Here is a 13,024-nt window from a genome sequence, read left to right on the forward strand (position 1 = left end):
GTGTTAGTAAATGGTGTTACATACAGGTACTACTATCATACCAGTCATTCATTGTCTAAGGGGGACCTGGTAGGGGATATAAACTGTCAGGAACTTCTCTATAGCTGGTGGCAAAGCTATATCTATACTGTTAGGGTGTACCCTGAAGAGAGTCTACCGATGCTGAACTTTAGAAGCAAACACAGAAAGAAGGAGAGAGGTGATCAGAAATGCCACAGGGGATATGGACAAAGCACCAGCAGTGTCCTTCCAGTCTTGCAAATAAGTTGTCTTCCCTCTTGTCACAGGAAGTGTCCTGGAACACTTTCCATCCTCCATCTTTTGGATTTCAACTCAAGTGTCACTGTCTCAGGCAAACTTTGCCTAATTTTTAGTTTGTGATGATACACATTTAATATTATATCTATTTGCCTGGTGTTTTCTCCTTCTCCCCATTATCCATTGGCATAACCATGCCTACTTGTGCTTATTGTTTTACTCCGAATCTTGGCATATAGTGGGACCCTCAGTAAAGGAAAAGTGAGGGCAGGGGAGAAAATGGGAGCCTGAGTGCTTGAGAAGCAGACCCTGGGGGGCATTTAACTTCAATAAGAATTTCACCACCCTTCCTTGTAATTTGGAGAATTCAGTGCTGAATCAATATGACTCCATTAATTACATGCAGTTTGTAAAGAGACATTTGATGCCACATATGGTCAGACTGTGTTGTTTTTTGCTAATGAGCACAAACGTGTTTAGGAAGTTAAGACAAACCTATCCCACTAAAGATATTCCATGTTTTCCAAAATTAGTTAAATCCCATCTGAATGAATGCATTTTCAGTTCAATAGCTCATGCCTTCATTCAGCAAGTCTTTATTATTATTATGAATGCTGGCTTTGTGCTGAGCCATGGAGATGTGGAAGTTACTGGGGATACAAAAATATGAGGAAGATATATATTGACTTTTATCAAATGTAATCAATTGGAAAAGATATTAAACAAATGAGGACACATATTTACTTCAGAATAGTTGATAAATGATTTGAAGGTAAAGTATGGCCATAAATGATATTAGTAGATACATAAAATGATATTAATATACAGTTAATATGTTATATACATATAACAGCTACGATATATAATTACAGCTAGGATATATAATTTTGTTATATATATATATCCAGTTACATCTAGGATATATAATTTGGAGTTTACCATACAGATGAGAATAGTTGAAATTTTCATTCTCTGATACATTTTGCTGATATGTGTCTTTGGAGAAACCAGAATACCTTTATCTACTTTAATATGTAATATCCTTCATTCTCATTTCAAATAATTATTATTGTTGTGGTATGCCATCATTTTGTATTAATTTTAGATGTCATTTCAATGCTAAACCTATTTTCCCACGTAAATCTGTAATGCTCATGTTTTGTGAACAACTTACATTCTTTTGCAAGTAAGGAAAAATATCAGAACACCTTACTCTGTTGTGAGAGAAGAAGGTAAATAAAATTCCAAAATGAAAACAGTTCAAAAAATAATAAAATTCCATAAGGAAGCCAAGTATATATAAGACATTATAGAAATCAAACAATGAATGTTTAATGAACAAATACTACTGGTAATGTTGTCTAAGTAGTCAAGTAGATTAAAAGAGTTCATGTAAGACATGATTCCTGACTTTAATGTGCATTCCAACAGTTGAAGAGATGACATAATTGCATCACCAACAAAAACATGATGATAGCTATCATTTATTGAGCATTTGTTGTTTTAAGTACTGTACTTTACATGGATTTCTCTTATTTAATTCAAATAAAATCAGTGAGTTAGGAACTATTATTATCTAGATTTTACATCTGATTATAGAGATTAGATCCTGAAACCTGGTTTAGAGAGCCTGACTGATAAGAACTAGTTTGAGGAAGATGGCATTTTACAAAGAAAGGATTATGGAAAATGTTTCTATATCACTTCAGAAAATTGAACAATACACAATAAACAATATACAAATACATAATACATAAAATTCTAGATGGATTAAATCACTTAAGGATTTTAATATATTAATTGTTTTGAGAAACTGACAAAAAAATGTAACACTGTGAAAAATAGGCTACTTTTAAAAGGTAATGCAAACAAACTCCTTAAATAATCAGCAAATTTGACTACAAATTCTTTTTTATTTCTGAATGACAGAACACCCTGAGTGTAAAATTAAAATATAAATGACAGAGTAGAATTTGTAGGTCACAGTGTATGATCAGGCCATTCAAGATGGTGCTCTCTTGCTCTCTGTACATCCCCTGATTTACCAGTCCCTGCTTCACTCACATGACTATCCAATCCTCTTAATTATAAAGCTTAATTAGTAACTGCCAGCATGCTTGCTCACTGCCCCAGCTAGTGATTGTTCTAATACTTAGGCCAGAATGGCTTCACCCGTTAGTTTATTAGAGGGAAACATCTGCCCTCCATGATGGTGATTAACCTGAGGGGCTTCCCCAGCGACTGGTTTCCCTGGTAACTGAAGCAACCTGACATCAACTACCCCTATAAATGGAAGCCTGTTTCTCCCTGGAGTAGTGAGGAGAGTGCTGCCATGTTTCCGTACACGGACAGGTTTCACTCCAGGACCTTTGCTTCGGACATGTAAGATTCCCCTATCCAGTAAACCATTGACATCTATGGCACTGTCTTTGGGCTCTTTGGTCTTGAGGCTGGGCACTTACAAGTCTTGCAGGCCTGAGGGGTGCAGCCCAACACAGAGGAAGCCAGTGTTCCTGCTGCCATGACTAGAAAACTGAGATAAACTGTAACAGTAGTGTTTAAAGCATATAGGATAGCTGTGAAAACAAAAAAGACTTGAACTAAAGTTTCAGAGAGGAAAGAGCTTTCCTTTGGTGAGATGACAACAGCCAGCTATTTACTTTCTTGGGGGCATTTTCCAATTCTGAGTTTAAACTGCAGATTACCTTAGTTTTTGCTTAGGGACAGTACAAAGGGGAAGATAAGCTGACAGAGATTTTGAAGAACAGTCTAGTTGGTATAATGGATGAGAATCTAGACAGGCCATGGCCTCTCTATGTGGAGCCATAGAGAGGGTAAAACACATGGCTGGTTTTACCCACAAAGTATGGTGTGGCATATTTAATTGAAGCTGTATGTAGCAAGAACCTAAAGAGGTATGCTCAAAACCGCTGATATGCAGAGCTAAACATCCCACTGTCTTTTAGGTCTGAGGCAACAGACTTCCTAGACCATAAATTAAAAGCTTTTGGTAGGGCACATCAAAGGAATAAGGAAGAGCCATAAGTATATTAAATCTCCTAAAAATGAACCCTAGCTCCCCACCTTGTTCAATCCCTAATTGAATGTATGGAATCAGTACCTCACCCTATCTGCCCATCAGAACCAAGAGGAAACCCTCTTTGGGGGAAAATAACATCACCTGAAACCTCTGTATTTTTTTTTCCATGCACAATATTTAATGTAAAATAAAAATCACAAGCTATGCAAACTGATGGAAAAATGTACTTAAAAATCTTGAAGAAACAGGCAATAGAGTTAGGCTGACAGATGGTGCATACATTGGACTTAGCAGGACAAAGACATTAAAACAACTATTATAAATGTTAATTAAAATAGATTAATATATGGACAAAATGCATTAAAAGATGTTTAATATGGACAAAATGCATTAAAAGATGTTTAACTTACCCAGAGAATTCAAATCTATACAAAAAAAGGGCTTTCTGGAACTGAAAAGGCAATATCTGAATTGACTGCTTCAACACAGTGCAAGGCAGAATTAATATCCTCAAGACAGGTCAATAGAAAACATACAAGCTAAATTACAGAGAGGGAAAAAATGAATAGGAATAAAATTAGTATGGAGTATAAAAGAAATGAGAGGGACATACTCAAATGGGAATGGGAAGCATTCTATAATCTTAGGATTAAGTAACTATATATATATATATATTTTTTTTCTTTTTAATTTTGTGGGCCTAAGTTCCTGGACTGATTTTTTCAGAAGCTTTTCTTAGACTTCTCTTTCTCTTAAGTAAACTAGGAATGCTAGAGGGGTATGAAATTGTCTAACTGAATTGCCCTTCTCCCAGATCAGATAAGGCTCTGGTAAAGTAGTTTCCCTTGATGGATAATGCTGAGCCTATTTCAAGATAGGCCTGTCTGAAAGTTTCAAGTAAAATTGTCTCCAATCTTCACCATAAGAACTGGAGTTTCTTGATGGTAAAACCCATGAAAGTGTGAGGGCTCCCCTAAGACTAGGCCCCCAGGAATTTTTAATCTTTAATCTAGTCCACACTCAGCCTCTAATATTAGTCAATTATGATTTAAGGGTTCATACAGGTTCCAGCTGGTAAACTGATCTCAGCTGTGATTCTTTATATTCACCTGTCTCTTCAGCTTTCAAGGCAGCAGTTGGCCCTGTGACCTAAAATCTCTGATGGATCTAAGAAGAATGTCGACTTTCAGATTGTTCCATGATGACTTCCAAGCTCTTGACATGTCAGAACTGAAATCGTAAGACGTGATTACTTTTCACTAGTTTTTTGCTTTGTGGCTTTCCTGACAACACTAATACTATACTTTAACACTATAAATATATGTGAATGAAGCCTGTTGTTACAAATTCTTGAGACTTTTTTTTTCAGTCTAAGATGAGAGAGACAAGATTTTTAAAAGTTTTTCTTGGCCATAACATGTTTTCTAGTCCTGTTTTTTATAAATTTATCTATTTTTATTTTTTTATTTTTGGCTGCGTTGGGTCCTCGTTGCTGTGCACGGGCTTTCTCTAGTTGCGGTGAGCAGGGACTATTCTGTTGTGGTTCGTGGGCTTCTCATTGCTATGGCTTCTCGTTGCAGAGCACGGGCTCTAGGCACACAGGCTTCAGTAGTTGTGGTTCACAAGCTCTGAGCACAGGCTCAGTACTTGTGGCGCACGGGCTTAGTTGCTCCGTGGCATGTGGGATCTTCCCGGACCATGGATCGAATCCGTGTCCCCTGTATTAGCAGGCACATTCTTAACTACTGTGCCACCGGGGAAGCCCCTCTAGTCCTTTCTTTGAGTGTGTTGTCTTTTACAATCCCTGTTTTATTCAGAGTTCTCAATTCCAAAGTCTTATGTTCTAGCTCAGGGCCTTACCTTTGTCCTCTAGAAGTAAGATTAGCAAAAGCCCTTAGCCACAAATTCTGAACCTACTTAACACTGTGTTTTCCTGATCCTGCTTCACTCTTGGCCCCTTACATAATTGCATGTTCAGACGGCAATTTAAAGGTTGGTTGTTCCATTATTTTTAACCCAAAACATCTATGTGTTTTTTTTTTTTTTGCAAGCGTATTTTTAGTTTCTCTTTAGATAACCCAAACAAGTCAACAAATAATCTGAAAGCTTGTTCCCTTCTGGTTCGTAACTCTGTTGTGGAAAGTTCAGATTATACAATAAGTGATGCTTGGATCACCAGACTGTTGTAGCTATAATTCATTAATGGAAGCAGTTTTTAAACCTACGTGTGCCAGGCAGGTGGAATGCAAGAATGAGCAGGACAGCATTAGTTAAATTTCATTTCCTCTAAGATCTTTCTATCTAAAGAAAGTGTTAGGGAGGAAAAATCTTCCCTTCTAGCCTTCTCAGTTCTTTGGCTGGTCTAGTAATTAAATTGACATAAAATACATCAATAGGAGAAAAACTAATTTTGTATGTATGGGAGCTCCACAAAAATGAGACTCAAAGAAGTGACCAAAGCAGGAAACTCTTAGATCTTTTATGCAAACAATACATCTGTGAAGAACTGACAAGACAGAGGCTGGGTTTGGGATTGTAAATTAGTGAAGAAGTTAATAAGGTTTATTTATACAGTCTTCTTTGCCCTAAATTCCCTATTTCTGGTGTTAGAATGCCTTCCACCTTCCTGATACAGTATGGGTCACTTTTCACATGAAAGATTTTATTTCCTGCTTTTGGCGGGGGGGGGGGAAGAGCTTGAGTGTCCTTTTTTGCTGTTTGTCAGGTGACTTTAATTCAGAATAATCAATATGCCCAAATGGCATATTTTGGGCTGATCTTTTCTGTTCCCATTCAAGAGACAAATTTAAAAATATGTCTAGAAAAACAAAGTGCTAGAAGTACATGTATAGAGTGATAACACAGTGAAGAGAGAAATGCTTAAATATGCTTTGTTGGGGTAAACATTATGGTGGATGGCTAAGGGAAAACTGAATGCAGAAGGTGATGATTGAGGGGAAACTTGAAGAGTAACTAGAAATGTTCTGGATCTAAAAGGATATGTAGGGTTATCCAATAATCAGAAACAACAATATGCATAGGTAACAAGAGGAAGTAAGTGAATTTCAGTGTGGTTGGCACGCTGTGTTGGTAGGAGGTGAGGGTAGAGGAGAAGTATATGAATCAGGCCACATGATGGGTTTTATGTTAAAATGAGTCTGGACTGTTTTGAAGATGAAATAGAAAATATTGAAGTATTTTGAGCAGAAGAATAAGAGCATGGTGAGAAGAAATGTGCTTTAGAAAAATAGATGTATAGAGCAGTGGTTCTCAAAGTTCAGCATGTATCAGTCTCCTGCAGAGATTGTTAAAACCTAATCACGGCACAGAACCCCTAGACTTTCTAAGTCTGGAGTAGGGCCAGAGAATTTGCATTTCTAACAAGCTCCCAGGTGATAGAGATACTCCTAGTCTGAGGATTACACCTTGAAAATCACTGTAGAGAATGACTAGACTAAATGAAGGGCAGGCTTGGTTAACCAGGCCAATTAGCTAATGTGAAAGCAATAAAAACCCATCAACCAGGCACCAAAAAGTGAAACAAAAACAGCAACAGCAAAATTACTGACTCAATTTGGTTGTATTTTAGTATAAAGGAACAAACTTAAAACATCTTGCTGTAGCATATATTCCTAATTGATCATTGTGATCCCCTTTTCTCCTTTCTTTCCTCTCCTTTCCTTCCTCTCCTTTCCTTCCTCTCCTTTCCTTTGCTTTCCCTTCATCCATTCTCTTCCTCATTCCTAACTAGTCTATCTGAAGTCTATTCCTAACTAGTACCTCTGAAGTGAGGTACCTGGATAGAGGTCCAGGAAGAAGCAAAGTTAAAATATACAAAAGAAAGGGGGAAATAAGAGCAATAGGTTTACTAAATAATTATTATTCCTTAGTTAATGCTTTTGTATGTTATGGTACAATAGTTCATACGTTCTTGTGGGCCATCATAATTTCAGCTGCTAAGGCCTCTGACATCTTAGTCTGGTTTTGAGTAAATGAGAAAAGACAAAGTATGAATAAGAGAGGTTAAGGCATTTGTGCTTCTTTCCCCTCCCCCAGTGAGTGGGGGTAACCTGGCTCCTGTAGCTAGGTTTTGATCTGTTTAATAGGCCTTTAGAGAAAGAGGTAAATGTATAAACTGAGATTCCTCCAGTATGTAAAACCACTTATTTTAGTGGTTACCAAATGAAGACTGCACAAGCTTTAAGTTAAAGTGCAAAGTAAAATCAAAGAAAAAAAAAAAAAACTGGTGTTCTAGAGTCTGACCCCCAGGTCAATAGGATATAGGTTTCTATTAACAGGTTTTTTGATATTAGCAGTCTTAAAAGGTGGTTTGGTCTTGAATGTTAGTAAGTCTTTTGGATACAAAATGTTACTTACTATATGATTCTGGGTGTAGGACTAGAAAGCATCTGTTCTTTTTAATTAATGGATTCACTTCATTGTCATTTAGTGGTCTCCTGGCTTTTAAACTGGTGGGTGTGGGTTTCCTTGGGGATTATTGCTGAAACTCTGTCTCTGTTGACCTGAGCCAAATAGAAAAGTGGAGACAGTTTTCGGTGAAGTATAGTAGAAAAGAATAGCTTTATTGCTTTGCCAGGCAACGGGGGCCACAGCAGGCTAATGCCCTGAAAATTGTGTCCGTCCCCCTCCCCCACCAGGTGATAGTGAGGAGTCTTATAGTGTTTAAGGAGCAGGGTGTGGTCAGCTGTGGACATTCTTCTGATTGGTTGGTGGTGAGGTAACTGGGAGTTAGCGTCATCAACCTAATGGTTCCAACAGGTCTGGGGGCTACGTGCTTGTGAGCAGCATAGAGTTAACTTCTTCCACCTGGTGAGGTTTTCAGTATCTGCAAAACAGCTCGAAGGACACGGCTCAGAATATTATCTATAGTCCTTGAGGAAGAACTAAAAGTCCTTGACTTTGTTTAATGGCTAAAGTATTTTGTCTTGCTTGACTGTCTTCCTTTCTTTCTGTGTTTACTCATTTCTGATTAAATTTATTCTTTAACTAAAGTTTTTCTACAGACAAAAGGCAGGCAGAGGACATGGGTGCGGGCTTATTCCCGGGAAGCCCTCAGAGCTCCTGCTCAGTCATATTGTTATCCTGCATAGCCTTGGGAAAATGTTACAAAACATGGGTCCCAGCAGAGTAGACCAATTTTTAAGATTGTATGTTTGGATTGCTGTGCCTTTGGGATGAGGAAATCAAGTACTACATCTCTGTAAAATTAAACTTAAAAAAAATATCAATAACACATAGCCTTTCCTTGATTATCTAGAACTCCTTATTGAACTAACAACATGCTTGCTTTTTAATTTTGAAAATGTTGTCAACTTATCCTAGGTGACAAATCTTCAACCTTAAACTCTATTTTGGACATTCTTACCTCCCCACCCCGGCAACTTTCCACAAAGATTTTCTTTTCTCACTCAACTCTATATAATACAAATTGCTTTACCGTCACTTTCCCAGTTATATTTCAGTACTTTTTCCTTCTTGTTCCCATAGCGCCTTATATATTTTGTAAGGGGACTGTAAATTCTTCAAAGGTTAAGAACTATTGTCTACTTATCTCTGTATCTCTATTAATCTGAATGTATTTACTAACTCAAGATTATTCCCAACCTCTTACTTCTTTGACAATCTTTTGTTTCTTCTCTTATCATGCCCTCTTATCTCACTGAAATATATGTGCTACATATTCTTAAGCTGACTTGGCCTTGTTTTATAGAACTCTTGTCTGATCTGTAAATCATCTGTCCAAAATAAAATGGTCATCATGAGAAGGTGGTAAGATTTGAGAACTGCAAAGACGCAGTTGGTAAGATAGAAATTACAGTTTATCATTATGAATACTAGAAAGAAATCTTTTTCTTCAAAAGAGTTATAAATAAAACTGAACAATAAATCAAAATTTTAAATGTTTTCATCCTACTCGGCTAAACGCAAAATACTTAGCGAGGCATTTCTTAAAAACAATTGCTATATTAGATCTGAAATATAAATGTATCATAATACCACTGATTCTATTTCTGAAAATTCCCATTAAAATAACATTGCTTTTTTTCTCCCTTCTTTCTACAATTCTAAGTCACAGGAAATGGTTAAAAGCATTATGTACATAATACAATCTATAGTGTCTTACTGAGTCCTAGCTTTTTCAAAACCTCACAACTTGAGGACATATTCTAACGTCACCATTGGCTTGTTAGTATAATAAAAATAATATTGAATGTGAAGGTTTTTTTTTTAAAGATCTTTGTTTCTATATCAAGGGTCTTAGCCTCTGGACTGCACAGCTTGTCTTCTAGATTTATAATGCAATCTCCTATTTTTAGTTCTTGAATAATAGGAAATGTAGGCAGATTACTCTTAACAAAAGAATCTTGCCTTTTTTTCACAGCAGCTGCTGCTGCTGGTAATGCGGGAATCATGGTTATTCCTGTACAAGGATATAGCTGAAAAAGACCAATTCAGGATCAAGCAAGAATAACTGTCAATCAAAAAGGTGTTATGGGGAAATTTAATCAGAAAGTGTAAAAATAATGCTTTTTGAAAGATCAGTGAGGGACTTCCCTGGAGGTCCAGTGGTTAAGACTTCGCCTTCCAATGTAGGGGGTGTGGGTTCGATCCCTGGTCGGGGAGCTAGGATCCCACATGCCTCACGGCCAAAAAACCAAAACATAAAACAGAAGCAATATTGTGACAAGTTCAATAAAGACTTTAAAAATGGTCCACATCAAAAAAAAAAACTTAAAAATAGTCAGTGAAATCTTTCCAACATTTATTCTAAAATGCACATAACTGTACTGCATATTAAAATACTGATTTTTTTTTTACCTTGGCATTTTCTCTTTTCTTGGCCATTACTTGTGATTTTTGCTAAGATTTAAATGTGAGAACAACAAATCCTATGGCTGAGTTAAATTCTAAGGCACGGAGGAAGCTACAACCACATTTCTTCTTGAAGCAGTTAGCATAGCAGTGAGCTAACATTCTCCCATTAGCTAGGTTCTAGATCATGGTACACTATAGACTGCTGCTATGAACAGATGTTGGCAGATGTTTAACCTTTTGTGAAATGAAGGAGGATTACCAAATGTTATGTGTCTGAATTCAAATCGTGGGGGTACTTGGCCCACTTCCCAGGGTTTCTCAATGTTTTTAGTGAACAGATTAGTTTCAATTAACTTGACTCTTCATAGAAGAAAGTGGCAAAATATAAAGTGGCTCCCAAACACAGGATCATATTTCTGTAGAGGGTGAAATATCTCTTGTGTTTTAAAATTTATTTTTGGTAACTCCAATTAAGGTGGGGAGCATAATTAATATATGGCATAGGGTCTCTTATCTATTAGAGGGTCACCAGATGTTTTTTACCTTGTACTAGATCATTCCCAGTAAAGTCCACTTTCCATAAAGTGTTTCAGAGAATTTTATCACTGATGCTATCAACGGTATCTAAAAAAACAAACTTATAATAAAGTTTAAGATATACTTTGTGATGAAATGATTTTAGTATATCTCAGGACAGAATACTGCTGGATTTGAAAAAGAAATAAGGTGTGTAGGAAATATGTGGCTATAAGCAGTAAAAATAAAGGAAAATACAACCGCATTTCAGTCAGTAAATTTGACACAGTATGTGGTACACAGTTTATATTGACTCTAGTCAAGTTACCTGCAAGTAAAAAATAAAATAGTTAAAATTTAAAATGATATTTTCTGCAGTTGTACTCATGTGTTTTTAGATGAGAGAAGGCATTTAGATCTCATTTCATAAAATTCTATGTAGACATTAAGAGACATTTAAGGGCATTTAATGAAATACTCTCCATTATTTCTTAGGAAACATGGAGGAATGGGGCAATTAATAAACATAGTTTCTGTTTAAGATCTAAAGGAAGTCACATGTTCTATCTCAGGAATCTACCTTTATCTTGTATCTACTTCTGGATATGTAGCCATATTCATATAATTATTAACAATGTAAGACAGTGTATATCCACCCTTGTATACAATCTTATAAGAATTGGTGAAAAGAGTCCCAGAATTTGAGCACTGTATATATCCTTAGAGTTCATGTTGTCTTTCTCACTTTACATATGAGATTGCAAAGCTATGTTTTAATTCAGAGTACATACCTTGCTGTTGATAGTAAATTAAAATAAACCACCTTTTACTGAGCCACCTTTTACTGAGCATTATGTTTCCATTGTTTTACATTCAATTTTCTGAGCTTTCAGATGAGGAAACAAAGGAAGTTCAGTAACTTGTCTAATTTCACATAGCCATTTAATACCTGTGCTGGAATAGTTGAACCCAGGCCCATGTGACTCAAATTAGCTCTTTCTACCACACTGCACTGACTCTTCTCATGGAGGGTGTTTACAATGAAAGCAAAAGAGTGGTCAGTCATTTTTTCCACACTAGATATTTTTTCCATTTTTCCACTTAGATAGCAGTGTTCTCTAAAGGAGAATTTGAAAGTAAGCAAAACTGGGATGTAGACAAACTTTTTACAACCTTTTACATATCCTATCTCTGCCTTCTCAGGGCATTTCATGGCACATTTTTCTGCATCTCTCCCCTTCTCTAGACATCCTGGGGCTACAAGGGGTTTCTGGTGACCCAGGCTCCTTGACTTGAGGTTGCCATCACTGTGCCCTCTCTTGGCAGTAACATTTAGTACTTTCTATCTCTCTAAAAGACTTGCTCTCATTAAACTTTACCTCTTCTATGACAGAAGACTGGGGATTGCACTCCACTTTCTAAGGTGACAGTTGACAAATTAATACTCATACAAGGGCTAATAACTGCTACACCTTAAGGGTTGTGTCCCTTCCATAGGCATATGCTTTTTAACAGGAGAGGTACAAAGTTATTTTCAAAACGGTGAAACCCTTTAATGATGGGATATGTGATAGTATAGCAAGGATTTAAGGGAGAGACTTTGGGAAAAAAGGCAAATTTGTGAGATGCCTCAAATCTCATTATATTTGCAAGTAAAGTTAACTCTAATTGTGTTTAATGTTTAAAAAATTGATGGCAAATAAATATAAAATACAATATTGTTTCCAGAGCAAATGATGGAAAATTAAAATCATAGTATCATAAAGAAAATAACAAACACATGGATAAATTTGCTATTTAAATATGTGTTGGGAATAGCAGTATGTTGATACAATCAATAAGAACATCAACCTGTAAGTGTACATGACACATGAGCCAAAATTTGAACATCAAAAGAACACCATTTCCATTAGCATCAGTGAAGGAAGATAAGAAGTGATTGGAAGGAAATACAACTGTAGTTTAATTTTAAGGAAGTGGCTTTATGGAATGATAAGAATGAAAATTCTTTTTTCTTATAATTAATATTTTTTAATTGCATAAAGTGTTCCATTACTGCTTTGTTTAACAACCTATGGTTGATGTGTCACACGTAATTTATAATGCAGAGATAAAAATACTGTCATTATAAACCAAATGACTAGAATTCTGCTGTAAATGTTGTTAATACCCACCTAGAAAATTCGGGAATATTCTTCAAGAAACTGACCCTGAGTCGCAGGTGCTCTGTTCAAGAAAAATTAAATCAGACTCTCTGGGAGTGAATTCATACACTGATTTTTTTTTTTTTTTTTTTAAGTCTCAAGTTGACTCTGATGTGAATTGACAAACTCTGGCCTCGGATACATAGATGATAGGATATGTGGAGGGACG

This window comes from Mesoplodon mirus (assembly GCF_964341445.2).
Source record: "Mesoplodon mirus genome assembly, chromosome: 8".
NCBI classification, from domain to species: domain Eukaryota; kingdom Metazoa; phylum Chordata; class Mammalia; order Artiodactyla; family Ziphiidae; genus Mesoplodon; species Mesoplodon mirus.